Consider the following 23762-nt stretch of genomic DNA (forward strand, 5'->3'; position numbering starts at 1 on the left):
AGAGTGACCGAGGCAAAAGCACGCGGAGAAGACATCACCAGCAAAGAATGGGAGTATACACGAGGCTGCATACCAAAGGTAGAGTACTCATATACCTAAACCATATTGTAACGCTATTTCTTGAAATTATATTTAATATGTATTTGATAAACTAATATATTTTTCTATTTTGTAGTGCCTTTACTTTAACTCTATGTGGTCAAAGGATCGTCACTTTTGACGAGCGTAGAACCACCATGGATTGTGCCATCATGGGAAACTTTGACACAGACAGTGATGAAGCCAAGTATTGTGGAACTGTTGAAAGGATACTAAAGGTTAATTTTAGAACCTTTCATACATTCATCTTTGAGTGCAAGTGGTTTGCAAATGTGTCTAGACGACATGAGAATGGCCTCTACATGGTGGACTCTAGTGTGCATCACACAAGGAGGTATGACAATTTAGTTTTACCGTGCAATTGTGAGCAGGTGAATGACATGTACCTTTTTTATTCTTATTTGCTTGTGGCGTTAGTTATACCAATGTTACTCACTTTGAGCTTCTATTTTATAGGTCATCTATATCCCAGCAATCCACCAACCAAAACTTTGGTTCGTAATTCCCATAACACCTCAGGGGAGAACCATTTTTTTCACTAATGAAGTGGAGACTATCTTCGACCCTCTTCCACCTCTGACTTTGGATGAGGTGGAAACAGAGGAGATGGAGGTCGATGAATCAAGTCCGGTGGCAACAAGTCTTAGCGAGGATGATTGTCATGATGATGAGGATGATGAGATGGAGGATGACGAACTCAAAGATGATGAAGGCAATGCATCCACAAACGACAATTCCATTTCTCTCTTTATTGATTTAGGAGCCATGGGCTTAGAATTGGATGGTGCCTCATGTAGAGATATTTTGGAAGATGATTCATAAACATTTTGCAATTATGAAGTTTTTTGGTCGTGTAATCCATTCATCTCTCTCTCCCCCCTCTTTCTCTCTTTAGATTTGGGAATATGCTCAATTATGTTAATCAACTGACAGTGATTATTTTAGTTGTAACCAAGTGTAATCTTATATCCCCCCCTCCCCTCCCCCTCTCCCCCTCTTTCCTCTCTCTCTCTCTCTCTCTCTCTCTCTCTCTCTCTCTCTCTCTCTCTCTCTCTCTCTCCCTCTTCTTTTTTAAATTTGAAAATTTTATACAATATTCTTTAATTTTTATTGAGAGGAGAGAAACACCAAAATTTGAAGAGGGGGGGGGGGGGGGGGAGTAAGCCAGAATTTGAAAGTTTAGGCCGATATAATAGCAGTAATCTACACGGTAATAACAACAGTAATACACGCAATAATAATAGCGAAAACAATCATGGCAATGTTTTAAACACAAGAAACCCCCCCGCCCTCCTCTCTCTTGTTTCTCTACTTGAACTTGCACCTTCTCTCTACAAAACGCGGTAGAACAGCATGGTAAACACTTGAAGATTTTCATAGTGGTAATCAAGGCTATAGACTTTGATGATCCACTAGTTTGATCGCGAAGTGTCCCCTCTTGCTTGTTCTTTGACACCAAATTTTGGATCTGCAGGTTTGCCGAGGTGGCCTGCGTGGTAATAAAACGCTCACCAAGATGCAGGTAAGGCGGCTAAGAGCAGCATACTTTGTAGCTCTTTAGGGATGAGCAGCCCTTATATGATAAATTCATCAAGAAGTATCTGCCATGCTTCTACAAATTTAGAGGAAGACTGACCTTCAGACATGGTCGTGCTGCCAGTTTCGTGAGGAGAGAAACCTGGTAGACCAAGTCAGTATGCTCATAGTTCTTCTCAAAGAACTGCCGAATGGCATTCACCATTGCCAATTTCTTGACCATTTGAACTTACCGATCTTGGCAGTGGAGAATAAGCTCCATCATTGCACTATTGTTTCTACTTTCCCATGAAGAATAAAGATCGGCGATGCCCTAAGGGTCTATCTCTTTGGGTAGGTCGGATTGCTCGTCGATGCCCAATGTGACCTCCCAATGTTCCAGCTGCTTGAGGTAGAGTTCCACACTAGAAGCTATTTATCACCCTCTTCGAGGAATCCGGAACCTCGCAAGATGGTTGACCAAGCTTCATCTACATCTACCTATAAGCCGAGATACGTCATTGACAAGCTCAATGGTTCAAATTACCAAGCGTGAAAATTTAGGATGTAATTAGCACTAACTAAATAGACTTAGGCTCTAAGTTGCTCTGATACCATGTAGAAACTTAAGTCTAGAATGATAATTGCATAATTGTAATAGAGAGAAACTCAACTCTAATTAATGACTAGAAGACTGAATACTCTAATACGATGGAGTGGAGCTTGTAGCTCTTTATATATAGTGAGGGGAGCAATTCAAGGGAGTTGATCTAGGGAGAGATTTAAGGGTGAGGTAAATTATGTGTGGTTCACCCTTCACCTAAAAGTCACGTGGAAAGGGACTTTGACACGACAAATGCTTGGGAAATATTAAACCTGTCAAATTGTTTCCATCGAGCCTAAGGATCTCCAAGCCCACAAATGACGAGAGCGATGCGGGCATAGTTCCAGTAAGGTTAATGTGCAAAATCTTTAAGTATTTTAGGGTTTGGTAATAGTTTGCTGTAGAAGGAAAATGAGGGATGGTACCCGTGAATGCATTGGAGATCTAGTCGTTCAAGGGCAGGAAGCTGGAGGACGAAAGCAGGTATCTCACCGGAGAGATGATTGTTATCCAGGTCAAGGTGATTCAAGAGTGAAGGTTTTGCATGGTGTAGGGAGGTCCTTTCCCTGTAATGCGTGCGACCTCGTGGCTACCGACGTTAGCTGGGAGTCACGTGGGAGCACGCATTAGGGAGAAAGGACACAAGAGGTCCTTTCCTAGCCGTCAATGGTCCAGGGCGAGGGGGCCCAAATATGAACTACGTTTTTAGGCTTGCCTTTTGGAAAAGTGTCGGCTTCAGCTAACCAGACGTGCGAGTGAAGCGGGAAGCAGAGTTCGAGGGCAAGGCATGCACGAAAGGGTGGGTGAGGGCTGAGCCGAGCTCTCTGCGTCAAATGGCAGAGGATGAAGTGCCATCATTTTGTCTACTGTCAGTTGATGTTGGCGAAAATGGATCTGTAGAAGGTTGCGCAGGAACTTGTGATGTGTTTTCTACAAGAGCTTGTGATGCAACTTCTGCACAAGACTCAAGAGCTCCCGACACCCTTTGTGGAGGAGGCTCTAACCTCCTTTGTGGAGGAGATTCTGCGCCAATTTTTGCAACAGGATCTGGTCCCCTTTGTGTAGGAAGCTTGGATGTAATTTCTGGAGGTAATGTTTTCCACTGATTTGGCTTTCTTTTTGTAGGTTTATTTCTTTCTATTATGAGCTGCTTTTCGTTCCATTGTTGTTGCTAGAAATTAGGTGTTCCTGCGTCTGTAATTATGTTGTCCTCAGCTTTGAGGAATGAATTCAGGGGAATTTGGAATCGCAAGATCTCACCACCATAGTAGAATAGGGTTTAGCACTTACTACTTTCTTGACACTGTACCTATAGTTCTTGTGTAGTCTTATGTAGGTTTCATTTTAAAAGCTTACCTCTATGGTGCTCTTTGACTGATTTACAGAAGGTAGTGCCAGCCAGCGTGCATGTGTTCCAGATCATCAGAGAAGTATTGGAAACAGGGGGCATTCTTTACGTGCTGGTGGTAGAAAAAATTCTGGTTTTCTTGTTACTGCAGGTCAGTTAGAGGAAGAGCTAGCCAGTTTGGGGGAAAGTAGCACCAAGCAAAAGGATAATTGGGCTCGAAAGAAGTTCGACGAGTGGAGAAAGATTTGTGGCTTGGAATGTCAGGTTCCGCTTGAGAAGCTAGATCTCCGTCAATTGAATGACATGTTGACACAGTTCTTTGTTGTCGTGTGCAAGCAAAATGGATCATTGTTTCCATCTGACACACTGATGGGCATGCTTCGTTGTTTTGGCCGGATGATTAAGAAGCAGCAAGAATTGAGGGTAGCATTTACGGGTGTAAGCGAAGTTCCCTTTGATATAGTAAAGAATCCAATTTTCAAATCGATCCAGAATGCAGTGATTTCCGCAATGCGAAGATCGATAGCTCGTGGAGTATGCAAAGAGCAAAAGAAATCATCAGTTCTTGGTATCACATTGGAACAAGAGATCTTGCGCGACATCGACTTCAGTATTCAGCATAGCCGTGGTTGTCAGTCTAGGTCTGCCTTTTTTTTGCATGTTACACTTTTGTGTGAGAGGTGGGTTGGAGTTATACAAGCTGGAATGAGCTATGTTTGCTAGGGGTGCTGATGAGCTTGGCCCTTTTGTGCGGTGGGTTCTTGTGAAAGTCTACTCCTGCGTTTTAGTTTTTTTTAAAATTGTGTATACTTTGTCTATTAGCTCATTAGGTTTTATGCTCTATTGTTTTGCAGCTGCTCTGAGCGCTTGAGTAGAAACTATGAAGTAGACCTGATGCATTACCAGCCAGAGCACTTTCAACCTCCAGTTACAGTTCGTGATAGTGATGTGTTGAATACCTTCGATCAGTTGATGCGTCACATGCCTCCAATTGTGGAGGGTGAGAAGAACCAATTGCATGTGTTTTTGCAGCCGATTAGTAGTCCTCGAACTCAGGTAGGTCTTGTAAGTCTTCTAGCAGTACATGGTATTGAATTGACTCACGATTGGCTATTTTGCTTGTGTATGGAGACTTGGTACAATAGAAATCGAGTTTCAGTGAAGGTGCTTAGAGGGCTCCCCCATATACCCTCTAATGGTGCTATTAGAGGGCCCCGCAAAAAAATAATTTGAGCCTCATAGGGTTACTGAAAATTAAAGGGAGTAAATGTAGCACAAAAGTTTTAGGGGGTCCTTCTACCACCCTCTACATTTCAAAAACGCCATTACAACTTGCTATAGAAGGTTAACAAGTCAAAAGTGAGGGTGTGCTCTGAAATTCCTTGCACAATCCACTGGAAAACCTATTTTCAAAGGGCATATGGGCACACAATGAAATTTTGAAAGGGCCCTTCAAACTTTAGAGGGCCCTTTTTTTAATTGTTTTTTTAAAGGGTGTATGGGGGAGCCCTCTTAGTGGTTTGGTGAAGTTCATTTGTGAGTGTTCTGGGGTAGGTGGTAATTTCTCAAATAAGAGCCTTTGTAGCACCTCTGTGACTAGGATGAGCCTAGGACAAGGTCCTCCTGATGTTGGAATGTTAGTAACTGGCCACAAGGGAGCAACTTCATATGAGAAGTATGACCTTTCAAGTGAGGTCAGGATTGCTGCAGCTCAAGACATTTTATCGCATCCATATGATGATTCAGGAAAGCTAAAAGCATATCCACAGGTCTTGAAAGAAAAATTTAATAACTTCTGTCAAAACGTCGAAGGTGGGATGTTGTTTTGTATTACAGTTGGGTTTGATATTGTTAATGTTCTTAGTTGTTTTCCTCTTGTTTTGGTGTGCAGGTGCTAGTAGAGATATACGTGAAGATGTTTGCCCGCTAAGTGCAGGTCTCTTGTCATTTGGTTCTTTTGATAACAATGTTGGTGGTGAATCTAAGTCGAAGAGTTCTTGTGGTCACTTGTCTAATTCTGTTGACAATGTTGTTAGTTGCAAATCTAAGTGAAAGAGTTCAGATGGGATCTACTTTGAGTCTTACAAGTTGGGGAATAATATACCATTTGACGAAAAACTGCTGCAAGATCTTCCTCCAAAATCTACTCGAGCTCTCGGGATTGTTCCTCGTTCACCTGGAGTTTCGATGTTTTCATCGTGTAATATGCATAATTGTGTTGTGAATGTTTACTGGGGAAAGGAGAATACGCTGCCAAGTGCTTCTAAAAATAACTAGTGTTTGATTAGTGTAAATGGTGTAAATAGCAGTTGAGTTGGCACACACATGGACCATAGCAGCTCTGCTGAAATTACATATGTAAGCCCCCCCTCCCCTGGACCTTGACGGGGGAGGGAAGCATGCTGAGAGGTCAAGAAAGCTGATCAGATATGTGACGTCCCAAAGAAAGAATCGTGGAACCACTGAGATTTTTTGTACTTAAAGAGAGAGTTGCAATGGAAGACAGGTTAAATGGAGTCGCTGCATCCGAGTTCGCCAGAGAAGCTAGAGAAGCTGTTCAGGGAGAGAGAGGCCAAGCCCAACTGGGTAAGGGGCCAGAGAAATGATTTGCAGCGAGGCTAAGGCATTAGAAGTTGGTTTGAGCGGAAAGCAAAGAAGGAAAGGGGCCGGAGAAGGCGCACCAGCTGAGGTCGAGGAAGTTAAGGTTGAAGGCGGGGCGAGACCAGGAGGAAGGTAAGTGGGTGAGGGCAGCGTTGGAGGAGAGGTCGAGGTGGAGAAGGTGGGAAAGGTTTTGTGTTGGGGGGGGGGGGGGGGGGGGGGGGGGGGGGGGGGGGGAGGAGGGGACGGGGCCGGAGAGGAGGTTGGTGGTAAGTGAGAGGGTAGAATGTCAGAAAAGGGATTTCCACGTGCAAGAATAACATGAGCTAACAAACATTCAACATAAACAGTTAGCACTACAAGAAGCAAAAGCTTATATTGTAAGAATGAAAACGAAATGATATTTTATAGTAATTAGTTAGAATGAAAACCAAAAGATAACATCCAAGTGACATAGCATTAATTGGAATCATGTGCACTTCATCACTCCTTAAAAGAGATTCTTATTCAAGTCTCTTATCTCTTTAAATTTTAATGCATGGCCACAGTTGGCCATGCATCTCATCTATGTCACACATCTTCGTTCCCTCCACATCCATCCAAATCGACCAATGCCATTTCCTATCCACGCACATAATAACATCCACATATGTATATTAGTAGCACAAATCTTTGCTTCTTATAATAGCTTTAGAATCTACTACCTTGGTTGTGCTATAAGATTTATCCCTTCTAGCTTTCTAGCTGTCTTCTTCAATTTTTTGTGATGCTAATTTACTACCTTTCCCAGTGTTAAAGGAAAACGTACAATTTCCTTAAACAACAAATATGCATATGAAAAGAAACCTTTGAATTTTTAATATGAACTTGCATTTTCACCATTGTTCTCTACATATCTTTGCGGTCTCTTTATAGTTTCAGAAGATCTAGATATAATCTGGTTCTACACAAAAAATATATATATATATATATAATAAAAATTATGAAAATGCAATGCTAATAATATTGTTTTCCATGCTTCTACACCTAAACTTTTGACAGTAACACTTTCGTCGGTTGTGCAAGTCCCACGTTTGAAGAGGATCAAAAAGGTCAAGACAGTGGCAAGAGAATCTGTATCATTGAAGGATATTGGAGCCTTGAAAGGGAAACTCTCTCTCTCTCTCTCTCTCTCTCTAACAACTAAAGAGGGGGACTTGTGCCCTCCAATTCCACAATCCCTTCGAAGCGCTTCAGGTGAATGAACCCCAGGAACCCCAGGTTGATGGAGAGCCTTCGGACTCTCTTAGACCCAGCGAGGCAGAAATAAGGCAGGGATCAGCGGATGTTGAAGTATCCCAGTGATGGAAGATCCAGCTATCCAATCTTGGAAGTATGTGAAAGGATTGAAGAGTCGTAAGCAGCACGCCCTCTTCTGGGAGGAAGTTAGAAAGGATAAGGAAGGTAATTGTTGGGCCATCCAAGACATCAGCTCAACGCTCGCAGACAGCAAAAGAAAACAGACATTGGGGAAGAAGTTGGTGTTCTATGGAGAGGGAGCGGATGTGCTCTCAAAGGCTTGTTGGGTTTCAGGCCCCGTGGTCGGGTTGTGGCCGGGCACCCGCCCTCTTACATTGATTGTTCATAAAGACAATAAGGAGATAAGAGTAGTTTACTCTCACAAGCTCCACCATATACTGTGTCGGTCTCTCCATCCCCTTCCCGTTCTCTTTTTTCCTTCCACTTCAACTTCCATCAAGTGGTATCAGATCTTTGATTCGGCGGTGGCAGCGGCGATCTCTCGGCAACGACAGAGCTTGGTGCTTCACGGCACCGGATCAGGTTGATTCGGGACGGAACCGACGCGGATTGAGCGATATCGATGAGATCTCGGAGTCCTGCACGCGCAACCCCTCTCAGGCATGTGGAAAATCTATGAAGATTCTGTACAAATCAAGCAAGGGAAGAGAGATCTGCAGTAGACAATCTAGATTTGCAGAATCTGGTGAGAGCTTGAACCTCAGTAGGGAAACACAGCTTAGCAATCTTTGGAAGCAAGAGAGTCGGTCACAGAGGCCTTGAAAGCCTTGAAGGCAATTGGAGGATTGAAAGTGCAACTCAAGCAGCAAAAGCAAGCAATTGAAGCAGACATCTCGGGCAGAGCATCGAGCAGGAGTTAGCTTGGCTTGCAAAGAATTGTGTGGTAGTGTGTCCACACACACACACACACACACACACACACACACTCTCTCTCTCTGACACACAATGTGCCTGCAAAGTTTTGGACAGCGCTGGGATCAAAGTCGAGAGAAGAAAGTTCGGAGGGAGTTGCAAGGGAAATCAAGCAAGTACAGGCCGGCACCTTGGAGCTAGAAATCGTCAGGGCTGCCGTGACCTGCAAGGAATGAGAAGCCTTGAAGGATGCCATGAGAAGGCATGGCGAATCGAATCTTTTGACAGGCTTGCAGTATAGCTAAAGCAGCTCATGAGCAAATGGGGACCTTGAAGGTTTTGCTAACTCTCAGAAAATAGAGCAGGAGGCTCTGTGATCCGTGAGCGAGGAGCTCTGATGAGGAGTTGCAGGACGAGAGCAGAGAAGCTTGGAAGGAAGTAGGCAGCACACTTGTTACAATTGCTTGAAATAAATCGAGAATTTATAATACATGACCATTTTGAAAAATGTGTAACTCCAATCTTCACTGCTTCTTTGTATTTATCTTCAATGTGCATTCATACATCTTGGGCCTTTAGCAGCTTCTGTTAAATGACGTTGGCTCAATTAACACACTCTCTCTTTCTTTAAACAGTGCACATAGAGTGGGTTACTACATTGTAATGACTTCTAGTCTATGATCAATTGATGATTTGATTTTTTTCTCGTTTCTAGTGGCAAATGTAAATTATATGATTGATTAAGCTTTCCTATCTCTCATGATGGTAGGCATAACTAAATAAGTGGTTTCAACGTGATGACTTGTTGACTTTGCCCCCAAGCTTTCTAATCATGACATGTTTGCATAATTTGCTGATATGGAGGAAGAACTGAACCACGCTGAAGCTCACACGATATTTAAAGAAGAGAGAGAAATATATGGGAAAGAGAAGAACCTCGCAACTATTTCTAGCATCAAAGAGGATGAATATTGGCAAGCCACTCAGCCTCAAGGAGTGCAAAAAGCTACAACCAAATCACTTTATGTGGAGTTTGTGTGACATCAATTATTTGGAATCAGTACCAATGCAAAAGATACATCTCCAGTAAAGCTGTCAGAATTGCAACACAAAGGGCTAGCACAAGTATTTCTACAAAGATTCGTATGACGAGAGAGGTGTATGCCAAACAACAACCAAATGAAAGTCTACTTCATACAGCATTTTTATGTCTACAAAATCCTAGGGAGGTGGGTGGATTGGTTAGACCGCCCAAGGAATGCTAGCATTGGCCACGATTGCATTGCAAAAATAGTGGTAGCACGCAGTGCCAATAACACAATGCCTGCATGCAAATGCCCAGTAGTTCTACTTCCCAAAGAGTTAGAGACACTCATTGTGACCACTTGTGTTCCATCCCTCGCTGAGCTAGTGCTAGTGCACCATCTCTAAGGCAACACTATTTCTAAGAGGTTGTATGCACATGTTTTGCCCATCATTGGCCTATTTTGTAAATGCCAACTCATTGCCTACCACCTATGTGCTAGCACTGCAAATGTTGTAGTTTCGCCATGAACTATGCAAGGTCTGAAACCGACTCACCATGCGATGCCAAGAATCCTTCATTGCATTGTACTTTGAGTCCATCTTGCCATATTTCTCGTGGGAGCCATGGATGGGCTGTGTACCCGGCTCTGTTGTCGTCAAACACAACAAGTTTCAAATTTTTTCGCACCTACAAAAAAGAATGGAAAACTCGAGATTCACATCTAGTGTGTGAGAAAATGTCTTTTTTCACACGTGGAAAAAAAATCCCACTCTTGAAATAGTCACGGTGCTGTGACTACTCCAAAAGTGAATGAAAAAGTGTACAAAAATTGATATTTTCCATGGAAACTTTGTTTTTATAATTGTGAATTTTTTCATACGTGCTTCAAAATTCTTTGATGAAGTGTGAAAATGAGTGGAAAAAAAGAACCTTTTTCTCAAATAGTGAAGAAGTCTGAAAGTTGTCGGTGTCGCCAACCCACATCCACCAAGGAAGAACCTTGGCAGTACAAGCCCTCCATGGTGGTGGTACTACAAGAACAAGGCCTTGTTTGGTTGATGGGGATGAGCAATGGCATGAGCTTATTGTTGTACTTAGTGGCTCCGTAAAGGAAGGTTTGTAGAGGGGGTAATCAAAGGATTTTTTTTTGTAAAACTGTAGCATGTAGAGCTATCTATATTAATTTGCAAACTACATTTTACAAAAGACTTGTATTCTCTTTACCAACTTACACTTTAAATCTCTCATAATTTTTAATACTGTGTATTCACAAGAATGCCTACTATTGGTGCTGAAGGGGTATCCCTAAGGTGCATCCACAATTTGGGTTTATCCTTGGCATTGCAAGGGCTGTTAATTATGGTGATAGGTTGAAATGCCCAACTGATTCTCACTCCTAGGACTCTCGGTGATTAAGGACCACTTTGGGCTCCAGGTCCTTGTCCACAATAGAGAGGATGCCATGGTGGAAGCTATGAAGTGCAAGGGAAGAAGAGAAGGGGAAGGGGATGGAGAGACCGGCACAACATATGGTGGAGCTTGTAAGAGTAAACTACTCTCATCTCCTTATTGTCTTTATGAACAATCAATGTAAGAGGGCGGGCGCCAGGCCACAACCCAGCCACGGGGCCTGAAGAGACATGCATAGTATATGATGGAGCTTGTATGTCATGCCAAGGGCAGCACCAGGTAGGGCCAAGGGCCAAGACAAACATGCATTCAAGGGGGTCTCTATGTTAAGCAGGCCAAGGGCCTATATAGAGCATGGCTGGGTGGAGATTAGCATGTTCCAGTTCCCTATGCCTTTCATCGGTATCAAAGCAAGGTGGAGAGGAAGAAGAAGGGTGGAGCCATGGCAAAGGAGAAGGCATGGATCTCTCTCTCTCTCTCTCTCTCTCTCTCTCTCTCTCTCTCTCTCTCTCTCTCTCTCTCTCTCTCTCGTTCTTCATGGAGGAAAGCCAAGAGAGGTGCTAGAAGGTCGTGGAGCAAAACGCTTCGATTTCATGGGCCTGCAAGAAACTGCATGTTTCTCGAGGAAGAGGAAGGAACATGCAAGGAAGGGGATGAAGCTATGTCGAGAATCTCGCCTAGCAACCGGCCGTGGGTAGCACGCGCCCTTGGAGCAGGTAAGGATGAATTTTGAGCAGAGTCAAATAGTGCCATGTTAGCCTCTCAAGGATCGCATGGGCCTGCTGAAGAAGTTTTGTCAGAGAACCAAAGCGTGGCAAGCCCCATAGTCCTCTATCTCCCTTGTTTCGGCATCACGCAACAGCCATCGTTGCGAAAGAGAAAAAATTAACATTTTTTTTAAAATTCTAGGGTTGGCCTTCACATTTGGCCAACCCCTTGGACGTTACAAGGAGGGGTTACCCCCAATCAATTCGCAGCAGCAGTAAGAGCTCTTTGAAATCATCAACCGGCAGTAATCTCTTCAAAATCAGCACCCAAGGTTGCATGCACTGCCATGCACGGGCTATGCAAGGCGTCCAAGGTGTAGGGCTTTGACAGAGTTTGGGATTCACGCCAGGTGAGGCTTCATGCCATTCGACTTTCAAGAGATTGAACACACGTAGGCAACCATGCAAATTGTTGTCAGCAAGGGCATCACCCTAGGATGGCAGGCAAGGCTTTTCGTCAAGCACTCCAACAAGGTTGGATTATCAGGTTTGCGCTTTCACGTTCTTGCAGTTTTCATAGCTTTACGTGTGCAATTGTATTGTAGAAACATGTACTTATGTTAATCTTGGCTATGTTTCCCTGAGAGACTACCTATGGGTCAAGTATGACCATGGTCAGTACATTATGTCCACTTGAGCTGGTCGTTACCCCCATTTGGACTAAGGAGCAAGGCTCCACCAAAGATAACCCATACAAGGGTTTTAATGGCTCCCACGAGGCAATGTTGCCTTGCAAACAAGTAACTTAGGCATGGCCTGTACTATATACAATAGCGGTAATTGGGCAAGGCCGGTCAGATTGTTCACAAACGCTCATAGCCACGGTTTGTGTAACCCAACTCGAGCATTGAATTGATCACAAGTTTCCAATTTGCTTGCGAATCGGGCAAGGCCCTTGGCAGCAGGAAGCAGATCATCTATTGCACCAAGCAATAGTGTCTGGACAATCATTTCCCAACTCACTTTTTTCTTGCAACTCATTCAATTTTTGGGTCGGCAAGATTTGTCGACAGGTGTACTTAATGAGGTACGTAGTTGATTTTTGTTTATTGAGCATCTACTTGATAGCTATGATATGCAACAGACGTGCATACACTTTAGGCACGCAAAGCACAAGTATGGCTTGTGAAAATTATTGTAAGCACCAAAACTTTGATTGGTTTAAAGATTGGAATCAAGCATGGCTTGAGTACCAACCGCCTTGCTCTGCAGCACGGCTTCTCAATGGTTCAATTTTGATGCAAAGGCATAGCAAATTTGCAATGTTTTGGAATCTCAAGGAGGTTGGCACATTCTATTGCTTGACTTGATGAAGGGGGCAAATTTCTTGGCATGGCCGATTCCTTCTCACTGTTTGCCCCATAGTACTGGCTAATTTCAGTTGAAATTGATCAACAAGGTCGTTTCTTTTTGTCATGATATCTGTATGTCAACAACCGCATCAGTTGGCTATCACCAAGGCTTCAATTTATGTGAAGCAAGGCTTCAATTTATGCATCTTGCATTGAGACTCCCCACATTTGGCATATGCTATGAGCATACAAACTTGGCACAATTTTGCATGCAAGGCATGCTAGCTAGGTGGATTCAATTCTTCCGCCTCATGAATTACGCTTCTGCTATCACACTCATAACTCTGTCAAGGACAAGATACATTATGGATTGTTTCACATGATTTTCATTTATGTTTCTTCGGTTGTTGTTAATGCACAACACCAGTAAAAGGAACCTAAATCTAGACTTGATTCATCGGCAAAGTGCCATATTGAAGTCATTTTTGTATAGTCATTATCCCATACACAGTAGGTGGGTCAAGATTTGGTCAAGATTTGACGTGTTTTTTGTTATCTCTCTCGATGAGAGCGTTACATAGGCAGATTGTTGCATGCTTATAGAATAAGTTGCATGCTACGCATAAGATGCAGAAGAGCATGGGAACCTAATATACACATCATAGTAGTTTAAGGAAACTTCCTCAACCCAGCATGATCTCTTTTTATTTCTATCTTTCCTAAATTCTTTAAGGGAATAATGCAAACCTACTAAATAAGATTTTGATATATGTTTTGGTTGTGAGTCGTTCTGAGCCAAGATGCTCTAACTCTCAACCATAAAGTAGCAAAGGCGCCACCAAAGGTTCGTACATTGAACACTAAGTGGCATAAGGGCTATGAGCCACAACGGCTAAGAGCCATCTGTTTCTTTAGCGGGGTAAGACCCAAATGTTTTCATTCCTTGGGTGATTGTTCTCCAGCTTGAATAGATTTACTCATGGGAGTACCCATCGATGATAATGGACAAGCCAGAGTCTTGCCATTAATAGTGTTTTGGGTGCGACGCTCGAGTTGAGTGTCTGATCCTCTTAAACTCACATTAGTTGATCTATACCACGGAGTATAGATGTAGCAGACATTTCAAACAGCATGGTTGTTCGTAAGATTTAGGAGTCCTGCTCTGCATGGATCTCCTACTCTCTCTATAGCACTATGAGTGTCTATGGAAGCACAGTTTTGGGGTAAGACCTAGCGAGTGATTACTAAATCACTCCATAGGCATTGAGGATCACAACTTGATCTATCACAGTTGGACTTTCAAGGAAAGAAGTCCGCAATCTACCACGGGGTAGTGGAAAAATTCAACTTTTCCAGTTGATTCCAAAGGGATGTTTTAGCTAGAAGGCTTTCATACAGCTTGCTCTTAAGCCATGTGACAAGGTCATGTAAGAGCCTAGAATTCTGAGCAAGTGTTGTCACTTTATCCTTTCATTGTTCATCAGGATACCATGCTAGGTTTGATTCTTGTTGAAACAATTACAGACCTACATTGTAGGGTTCTATCTCGCACATGTTGTCGCATGGGATACAACATGGTCTAGGAACTCAAAGAGTTTAGTTTAGCTAGTGTGGAGCATGGATAATGAGGGTCTCTCTCATGCACCTCATATGCGTGTTTACAATTACCTCCACACCCAACTACATCTTGTACTTGTAGGATGTTCTTTTTTCAAACCTCCTTACCTGAGACATATTCCACATGTGGAGAATATGAGTCTCTGGTGTTGGGGTGGTAAAGCCCAATGTTCTGCCCCTAAGTGTTGGGCGGCCGGAGACTAACCGGGAATTAACACTGACCATTCATTCTACATAAAAGAATAAGGACTCATAACACTAACACTACTGTGTTTGGAGTCCACCCAAACCTGTGTCTCCTCTCTTCTTCTCTCTTCGGGGCACTCATGGAAATTGGGTAGATGATCATGTTCATTGTCTACCTGTATTGTATATATATATATATATATATATATATATATATATATATATATATATATATATATATATATATATATATATATATATATATATATTGTCATCCCAGCTTAAAGGCACATTGTCCTTTGAGGGGGAGGTTGTTGGGGTGGTAAAGCCCAAAGTGCTGCATCGAAGTGTTGGGCGGCCGGAGACTAATCGGGAACTAACACCGACCATTTATTCTACATAAAAGAATAAGGACTCGTAACACTAACACTATTGTGTTTGGAGTCCACCCAAACCTGTATCTCCTCTCTTCAGGGCACTCATGGGCATTGGGTAGATGATCATGATCATTGTCTACCTGTATTGTATGTATATATTATTGTCACTCCAGCTTAAAGGCACATTGTCCTTTGAGTGGGAGGTTGTTTGAGTGGTAAAAGCCCAATGTGCTGACCTAAGTATTGGGCGGTTGGAGACTAATCGGGAACTAACACCGACCATTTATTCTACATAAAAGAATAAGGACTCGTAACACTAACACTATTGTGTTTGGAGTCCACCCAAACCTGTATCTCCTCTCTTCAGGGCACTCATGGGCATTGGGTAGATGATCATGATCATTGTCTACCTGTATTGTATGTATATATTATTGTCACTCCAGCTTAAAGGCACATTGTCCTTTGAGTGGGAGGTTGTTTGAGTGGTAAAAGCCCAATGTGCTGACCTAAGTATTGGGCGGTTGGAGACTAACCGGGAATTGACACTGACCATTCATTCTACATAAAAGAATAAGGACTCATAACACTAACACTATTGTGTTTGGAGTCCACCCAAACCTGTGTCTCCTCTCTTCTTCTCTCTTCTCCATTGTTGCACACACACACACACTCTTGCACGTGCTCTTCATTTGGGACTGACACTAGCACCGCTACTTCAATTATGTGTCGCGACGACGTCCCTCGGTGCTGGTCGAATCCATTTTTTAGACCATTTTTTAGACGTTGTATCAGGAACAACTTTAGTGGCCAAAAATTGTCGAGTACTTAGAACGACTTGTTGAGGTTACAAGTGTTACTAAACAACATTAACGGATGGTTTTTTAGGTATATAGCAAGGCTATGTGTTGTTTAAATGAAACAGTTTCATTGTTTTAACTAGAAGTGATTAATGTTTCACCTTCTTCTATTATGGTTCAAATGTTTCAGCACGGCTTGCAAATGATTGTAGCATAAATTATTTAGTTTCTTTTCCGAACTATTTACATTCCTTTTCAATGTGTGCTAGGAGCATCACATTCACCATCAGTATTGGCAAGGATGGTCATGACTATACATGTTCGGATCTGTTTTTGCTAAATGGATGTACACTAGGTGTTATGGGCCATAGTGTTTAGCAAAGGCTGATTTGGAGTGGAATGCATATTCATCACATTAAATGCTTATGAAGCATTTTGCACTCTATCTGCAGTATCTCTATGAGATTACCTTTGGATCTACCAATCACCAATAGAGGTCATGGCTCGGTTTGGGTGCTTGTGGATCTTTCAAGTTAACCACGATGGTTATTCCTGCCATTGTTGATTCTTTAGCAATGTCGTACGATCTTGTGATCCCCATTTACCAATCATCTGGGAAGACTGTCTGTAAACTGTGGAAAAAACACCTCAGTACTGTCAATCATCCAAGGGGATAGGCCCCTGGGGATTCACTCTATATACAAAACGGGACTCCACCTGCAAGCGGACAACTTTGATAAAACCCCTATATATGACTCATATTAGGGAATATGCCCCCCCTTTCTACGCTTATACAACAATCAATGTAGAAAACTATCATACCCCTATCTTACATATAAAATTTAGGTCTCACATGATCTAACTGAGTAAAACAAGTCAAAGAGCATGTAGCATAGAGACTGGCACTGTAGTAAGGAACCACTTCTGTTGATAACTAGATGTACCATCAATCTGTCTTAGTTTGACTTTCAAACTATGTGCCTATTCAACTTACACTCTAGCTACTCGTCCAATTTTGACCCATCTAAATTACTCAAAAAACATGGTTATAAAGTTGTGTTAGGGTCTCCGTGTAAATTTGCATCTATGCAAACTCTTATAGCTTTTATCCCTCAACATATGAACTAGGATCACAAAACAAGCACTTGATACAAAACACTATTAGTTCTTGCATGTATCTTTGTAGCTATTGACTCACAAGTTCAAGGGCAGACTCTTTGGGGAAGCCATAATTTTGAAACACAAAAAATTCCTCTCATTTTTCCCCTTTTTCACTTCTTTCCCCCATAAATATGATACCCCCTCCCTTATTTTTAAGCTTGGGAGATAAATTATTGGGGGCCTGCCCCGAACTTATACGCTTATGTAACTTGTTAAAAAAAACCCTCCCCTGCACTTACGTGGTCGGGTAAGTTTTCCATGGTGAATCCCCCGGGGGATAGGCAGATTACCAACTGTAATCTTGTGCTAAAGGATATCCAAAGTGCGTACATTAGCATCAAACAATCCAATTAGTAAGCATTCATTGCTCAACTTTGAGTTTGCTTACCATAAGTTAAAGCATGTTTGCGACTAGGTGTAGTCTCTTCATGTATAAATCAGGTTCTCAACCTTGAACACTAGTTATGGTGGGGTTGTTTACTGATAAAATTGGAAAACAAGTCACGGACTTAAACTTGGCTGATGAGTTATGTCAGCAAGTTACTTTCGTGGAAAGTGCAAAGAGGTACTCTTTTGGGTACATCTTTGCGTGATAACTCATTTAGCATACTCATGTGTGTTCTAAATGGAGTCTACACACTATGATTGGGCTACGATGGTGCCCCCAACATTTGGCACCATTGTCGGGGAGCGATGGCCTACGCTAGTGTAATTATGGCATAATCGAATAGGTTTCCTCACTAATTTATTCATTGATTAAACTTGTGTGTTTGTGATTTTGTAGATTTTTGGATGTGTTTGCATGAGGCATTGTGTTCAATTTTCCATAATCTGTTATTGAATCTTACTAAATGTGTGCCCACACACTGTAATTTCACACTAACCCCTTGCTAATTTCACTAATTTTTGCTAACTTACACACAAATTTTCTACTAATTGGACTAACATTTGAGCTACATTTTTGAATTGTGTGTGTGGGATTGTTGCGGATCTGAAACGGAATTTTGAGAGCCAGCAACACTAAGCATTAGATCCATGCAAGGGTTCTGCCCATGTAATTTAACAAAGATAAATTAATACTTCATGTGGTTGTTCAAGCCTACGTCTGTGCTCTTAGAAAATTAGTTTCCTAAGTCGGGCTCCTTCATCATGGTCCAAGCCCAGACTAGACGAGGGTAGGCAAAATGAGATGGTAGGTAGCTGGTAAGGCAGCTCAGTAGGCAAGACCACATCCAAACTATTGATTTGGGTGTGTGCATTGGGAATTGGCAAGCGGGTCAGGGATTGCATCATGCAGTTTAAGGGCGCCATGCAGTACTTGTTGGGATTAAATCCCAAGTGGCCTCTTACACGGATATGGCCGGCCGCTCGCTTAACTCGCTTATCACTAACTCTTTGTATATACTCACTTATACTTGTGTGAATAATAAGATTTTGGAGACAAATTCTCTGCGTACTGCGTAAGCTCTCTGTTTGTGTATGTGTGTGTGTGTGTGTGTGTGTGTGTGTGTGTGTGTGTGTGTGTGTGTGTGTGTGTGTGTGTGTGTGTGTGTGTGTGTGTGTGTGAGTCGATCTAAGCTCCACTCCCCGACTTCAATTGGTATAAGCAGAGCTTAGAAATTGACACTCAGCGTTCCGAGAGTATTTCCAGCAGGCGACATGTGGTTTTACCCCCCTTTTGAAGTTGTTTATGCCCTTAGAATTTTGTTCTGAGCACTACATCAAAAGATAGGTTTCAGCTGCAAAGAAACCCGTATTGTGTAGATTAGCAAGCAGGAGGTGGTCGACATCAATATCGGCATCGACATACATCACTCATTAGTCTTCAAAGCATCATCTATAGACCAGGTACACATATATATCATCAGATATATATATTGCAGTCTGCATTGCTACTTCTTATGGTTGCCAGGTTCCAGGGGAGGTGTTGCCATACGACGGCTTGACACCATTGGCATGTATTGCAGATTGATGTACTGTGATTGTGGGTCTGCTAGTTTTGAGTCACGCTAGCAGACAGACCGCCGCAGCGGTCATAGGACAGTGATTGGTCTATTGTAGGATGTATGCTAGTTCTAGGCAGTTTGCTAAGCCATCTGAGAGGGTCGTGTGTGAGTTTTTTTGAAGCCAAGCACTGGGGGCCCGGGTTACCCAGTATGAGGTGGATTAGGTTGTTGGAGTTCCCCTCTACGCGCATCCTCTTTGGCAACTTTTATCCCATAGGATGTATGACTTTGTGTAGACACTGGATTGCATCTTATGCGTCAGGCCATTGAGGCATTGTTCAAGGTTCAGTCTTGAGACAGATATAGGTCCTGTGATCACCCAGACAGGAGACAGTGTATGCTTACAGGATAGCATATTACAAAGATTTTTAGATTTGTCATTGGCCAGCAATTTATGGTTGTTTTTGAGCTATCTTTTGGTTTCCAGAGCCAGTTTACAGGGGAAAATCTGCTGGATTTTTCCCAGGAGTAAACAATTTGGCAGACATGGCATCTTCTCAAAGTGAGACTCTTCACAACATAAAGAAGTTGGATGGCACAAACTTTCCATTCTGGAAGAAGCAGATTTGGCAGGTTTTGGTGTAGAAAAAACAAGTGAAGCCACTAAAGCTCAAAGGGGAGAGATCAGAAGGTATAGCTGAAGATGAGTGGGAAGAGCTTGACGAGTTAGCTTGTTCCACAATCATGTTGACACTGGCAAAAAATGTTTACTTCAACGTAGCAGAAGAGACTACAGCGTATGGCATATGGAAAAAGCTATGTGGTATGTACGAGAAACAAAGTGTTGCTTCTCATATTTACTGGCTCAAGAAATTGGTGGATTTGAAGATGAAGGAAGGGACAGCCATGTCAAATCATCTCAATGAATTTCACACAATTTTCAGCCAGTTAACAGCACAGGAGATAGTGTTTCCAGATTCAGTGAATGCTATGTTTCTCTTAATCACTTTGCCAGACAGTTGGGATACTTTTCGCACGGCATTAAGTAACTTTGTCGCGCCAGAAGGTCTTACAAGTGCCAATGTAGAAGGCAGCTTGCTCACAGAGGAAGTGAACAGGAAGAACATTGACAAAGGCAAAGGCAATAGTGCTTTGGTCGTTCGAGGGAGACAATAGTCTAAAGAGAAGAAGGGTAAGAAGGCACAAAACCGAAGTAAGTCTTGTGACTCGAAGTCAAAGGATGACATAGAATGCTACCATTGTGGCAAACAGGAAGAGAGACTGTACGGAGTGGAAACAAGAAAAAGGCAAAACAAAGAGTTCTGAGCAAGATGAAAAGAAGAGTTCAGTGAAGATTGAAGAGGTGAATGTCACAGGATCTGGTTCAGACTGTGATTCTGGTATAGCAGCTGGTGACATCTTTCTCACAAGCAATTTTGATTCTGTTTTCTTGATTGCAGAGGATGGACATGCTATGAGTGATTGGATTATCAACTCAGGGGCATCTTTACATGTTTCTCCGCACAAAGAGTGGTTTACATCATATGTGACTACTAAAGATTATGTCAGACTTGGCAATGAGCAGGTTTGTGACATACTTGGAGTGGGAGATGTGTAGATTTAAGTTTTTGAATGGCTCTTCTTTATTGCTCAAGAATGTTAGACATGTTCCAACAATTCGAAAGAGCTTGATTAGTACAGGAAGTTGGATGATGCGGGTTATGTGACAGTCTTTGGAAACAGCGCTTGGAAGATCTCCAAAGGTTCGATGACTGTAGCACATGGCAGCAAGTCAGGAACTATGTACACTTTACATGTTTCAGAGGTTAAAAACCATGTAATTAATGTGATTGAGCAGCCAAGTGTGTCACTATGGCATCATAGGTTGGGACATATGTCAAAAAGAGGAATGGAAATACTTTCTCGTTATGGTTATTTTCCTGGTTTTTCATTTCAATATTTTGATTTTTGTGAGAATTATGTTTATGGTAAGCAAACACAGGAACCTCACAGATCAAAGAGGAATCATAGGGACGAACGGTTAGCTCTTGTGCACAGTGATCTATGCGGACCAATGCCTAGTTTGTCACTAGGGGAAGCAGCGTACTTTTGTACATTCATAGATGACTATTCTCGCAAAGTATGGGTTTATTTTGTGAAGCACAAGGATGAGGTGATCAAGGTCTTTAAGACATTCTTGCAACTTGTGGAGAATCAGAGTGGTTAGAAGCTGAGATGCTTAACGACAGACAATGGTGGAGAGTTTGTTTCCAAGGATTTCCAAGACTTTTGTGAAGCAAAAGGGATAAAGCGGGAACTTACTGCACCATACAATCCTTCACAAAATGGAGTTGCAGAACGTATGAATAGGACCATCCAAGAGAAGGTCAAAAGCATGTTGTCAAATGCTGAGTTGCCTGATGGATTTTGGGCGGAAGCAGTCGCTACAATAGTCCATTTGATCATAGGTCTCCTAGTAGGGTTCTGGATAAGAGTGAAGTGACCGAGATGATATGGACAGGCAAGGCACCTTCGTATAAGCATCTCAGAGTCTTTAGTTGTGAAGCTTATAGCCATATTTCTAAGGATTTGAGGAATAAGTTAGAACCAAAGAGCAGGAAGTGTATATTTGTTGGCTATGGAGAATCGGGCGAGATGGGTTACCGGCTTTGGGATCCTGAGTCCAGAAAAGTTATTCGTAGCAATGATGTGCATTTCAATGAAGCCAAGTTTCACGCTAAGCCAGAGAAGAGAGAGGAGATCAAAAGAGTTGTCTTCAAGGAAGATGGACCTAGTGCTAGCACATCAAGACAGCATGGTCAAGCTCAGGAACAGCCTATAGTGGCTAGAGAGGCAGAATCAGTTGCGGTGAGACGTTCTGAGCGAGGCTCCAAACCACCTGATTGTTATGTGCCACCTCTGAATTATGTCATGCTCACGGATTGCGGAGAACCATCTTGTTACAAGGAGGCATTACAAGTGGTTGACTCAAAAAAATGGAAGTTGGCCATGCAACCAGAGATGATGGCTCTGCATAAGAATCAAATGTGGGATTTGGTTTAATTGCAAGAGGGCAAGAAAGCTCTACCTTGTAAGTGGGTTTACAGGTATAAGGTTACTCCTCATGATGGACAACCAAAATACAAAGCACCGTTGGTTGCTAAGGGTTTTAAGCAAGAACACATAATAGATTTTGATGAAGTCTTTTCGCCAGTTGTCAAGATGACAACATTGAGAAGTGTACTTGCTTGGTTGCCAAACATGATCTGCATTTACATCAGATGGATGTGAAAACGGAATTTCTTCATGGAGATTTGCATGAGGAGGTTTATATGCAGCAGCTAGAAGGGTATGTTGAGAAAGCCAAAGAGAAATTGGTATGTCATTTGAGAAAGAGTCTCTATGGCAAGTTTCACCAATTTATGCATTCTCAAGGATACAAGAGAAGTGAGACAGATCATTGCATGTATATTCGACAAGCTAAGGATGGTAGCCTGATAATCCTCATCTTGTATGTGGATGACATGTTACTTGCTGGTAGACAAATGGCAGAAATTTCACCTCTTAAGTAAAAAATGGCAAAGGTTTTTGACATGAAAGACATGGGTGAGGCAAGTCATATACTGGGTATGCGTATCCATCGAGATAGGTCAAAGAAGATGCTTTACTTATCTCAGGAAGAGTATATTGACAAGGTGTTGCAACGTTTCCATATGGACAGGGGAAAGGCATTGATGACACCATTGCCATCATATATGAAACTAAGCAACCAAGACTACCCACAGTCTGAGGTGGAAAAGGTTGAAATGGATACGGTGCCGTATGTGTCGGCATGTGGGAGTTTGATGTATGCAATGATTGCTACACGTCCGGATATTGCATTTGCAGTGGGAGTGGTTTGCAGATATATGTCAAACCCGGCAAGAAACATTGGGAGGCAGTGAAAGGTATCATGAGATACTTAAAACATACAAAGAGTATGCGCATATGCTATGGTAGTCAAGATTTGAGTGTCAAAGGATACACTGACTCAGATTATGCAGGAGACTTGGATAAGAGGAGATCTACATTAGGCTATGTCTTTACATTGGCTGGAGGTGCCATATCATGGCGATCTCGATTACAAGATCGTATTACGCAGCCTACTATAGAAGCTGAGTATATTGCAGCAAATGAGGCATGCAAAGCAGCTATTTGGCTTGGTAGATTGGTAGCAGACTTGGGAATCAAAGTAGATATGCCAGAGTTATATTGTGATAGTCAAAGTGCTATACAATTGGCAAAGAATCCACTGTTCCATTCGAAGACTAAGCATACTGATGTGAAGTATCACTTCATTAGGGAAGTACTTGAAGACAAGTAGATACAACTGATGAAGATCCACACCAAGGACAATCCTGCTGATCTACTCACAAAGGGACTTCCAAGAGAGGGCTTTGTGCATTGTCATAAGTTATTGGGCATTGGATAGATGGCAGCCATGTAAATCTTTGTACATTTATATTCATAGATTTACAGTAACTTAAAGTGCCACATTGGACTTTAAGTGGGAGGTTGTTGGGATTAAAGCCCAAGTGGCCTCTTATACGGATATGGCCGCCCGCCCGCCTACCTCGCTTATCACTAACTCTTTGTATATACTCACTTATACTTGTGTGAATAATAAGATTTGGGAGATAACCCTTCAACGAATTCTCTGCGTACTGTGTCATTAGAAAATTTTCGAGGTCATTTGGAGGGCCTTGTAAGAAATTGTATTTCTCTCTCTAGAAACTTTTTTTAAAATGCACTTGCACCTTGTGAGTATGTCCAAAAGGACAACTAGACACTCTAAAAAGTAGATTTATATTCCCAATCGTCCTTGAAA

General features: G+C 42.3%; 1 pseudogene; it reads left to right on the top strand.

The window, feature by feature from the left end:
• Nucleotides 1-2934: 2934 nt before the first annotated feature.
• On the top strand, nt 2935-5843 carry LOC147440093 (uncharacterized; annotated as a pseudogene).
• The last annotated feature ends 17919 nt before the right edge of the window (nt 5844-23762 follow it).

Source organism: Adiantum capillus-veneris, chromosome 16 (assembly GCF_014529385.1).
Source record: "Adiantum capillus-veneris isolate H3 chromosome 16, ASM1452938v2, whole genome shotgun sequence".
In the NCBI taxonomy this organism is placed as follows: Eukaryota; Viridiplantae; Streptophyta; class Polypodiopsida; order Polypodiales; family Pteridaceae; genus Adiantum; species Adiantum capillus-veneris.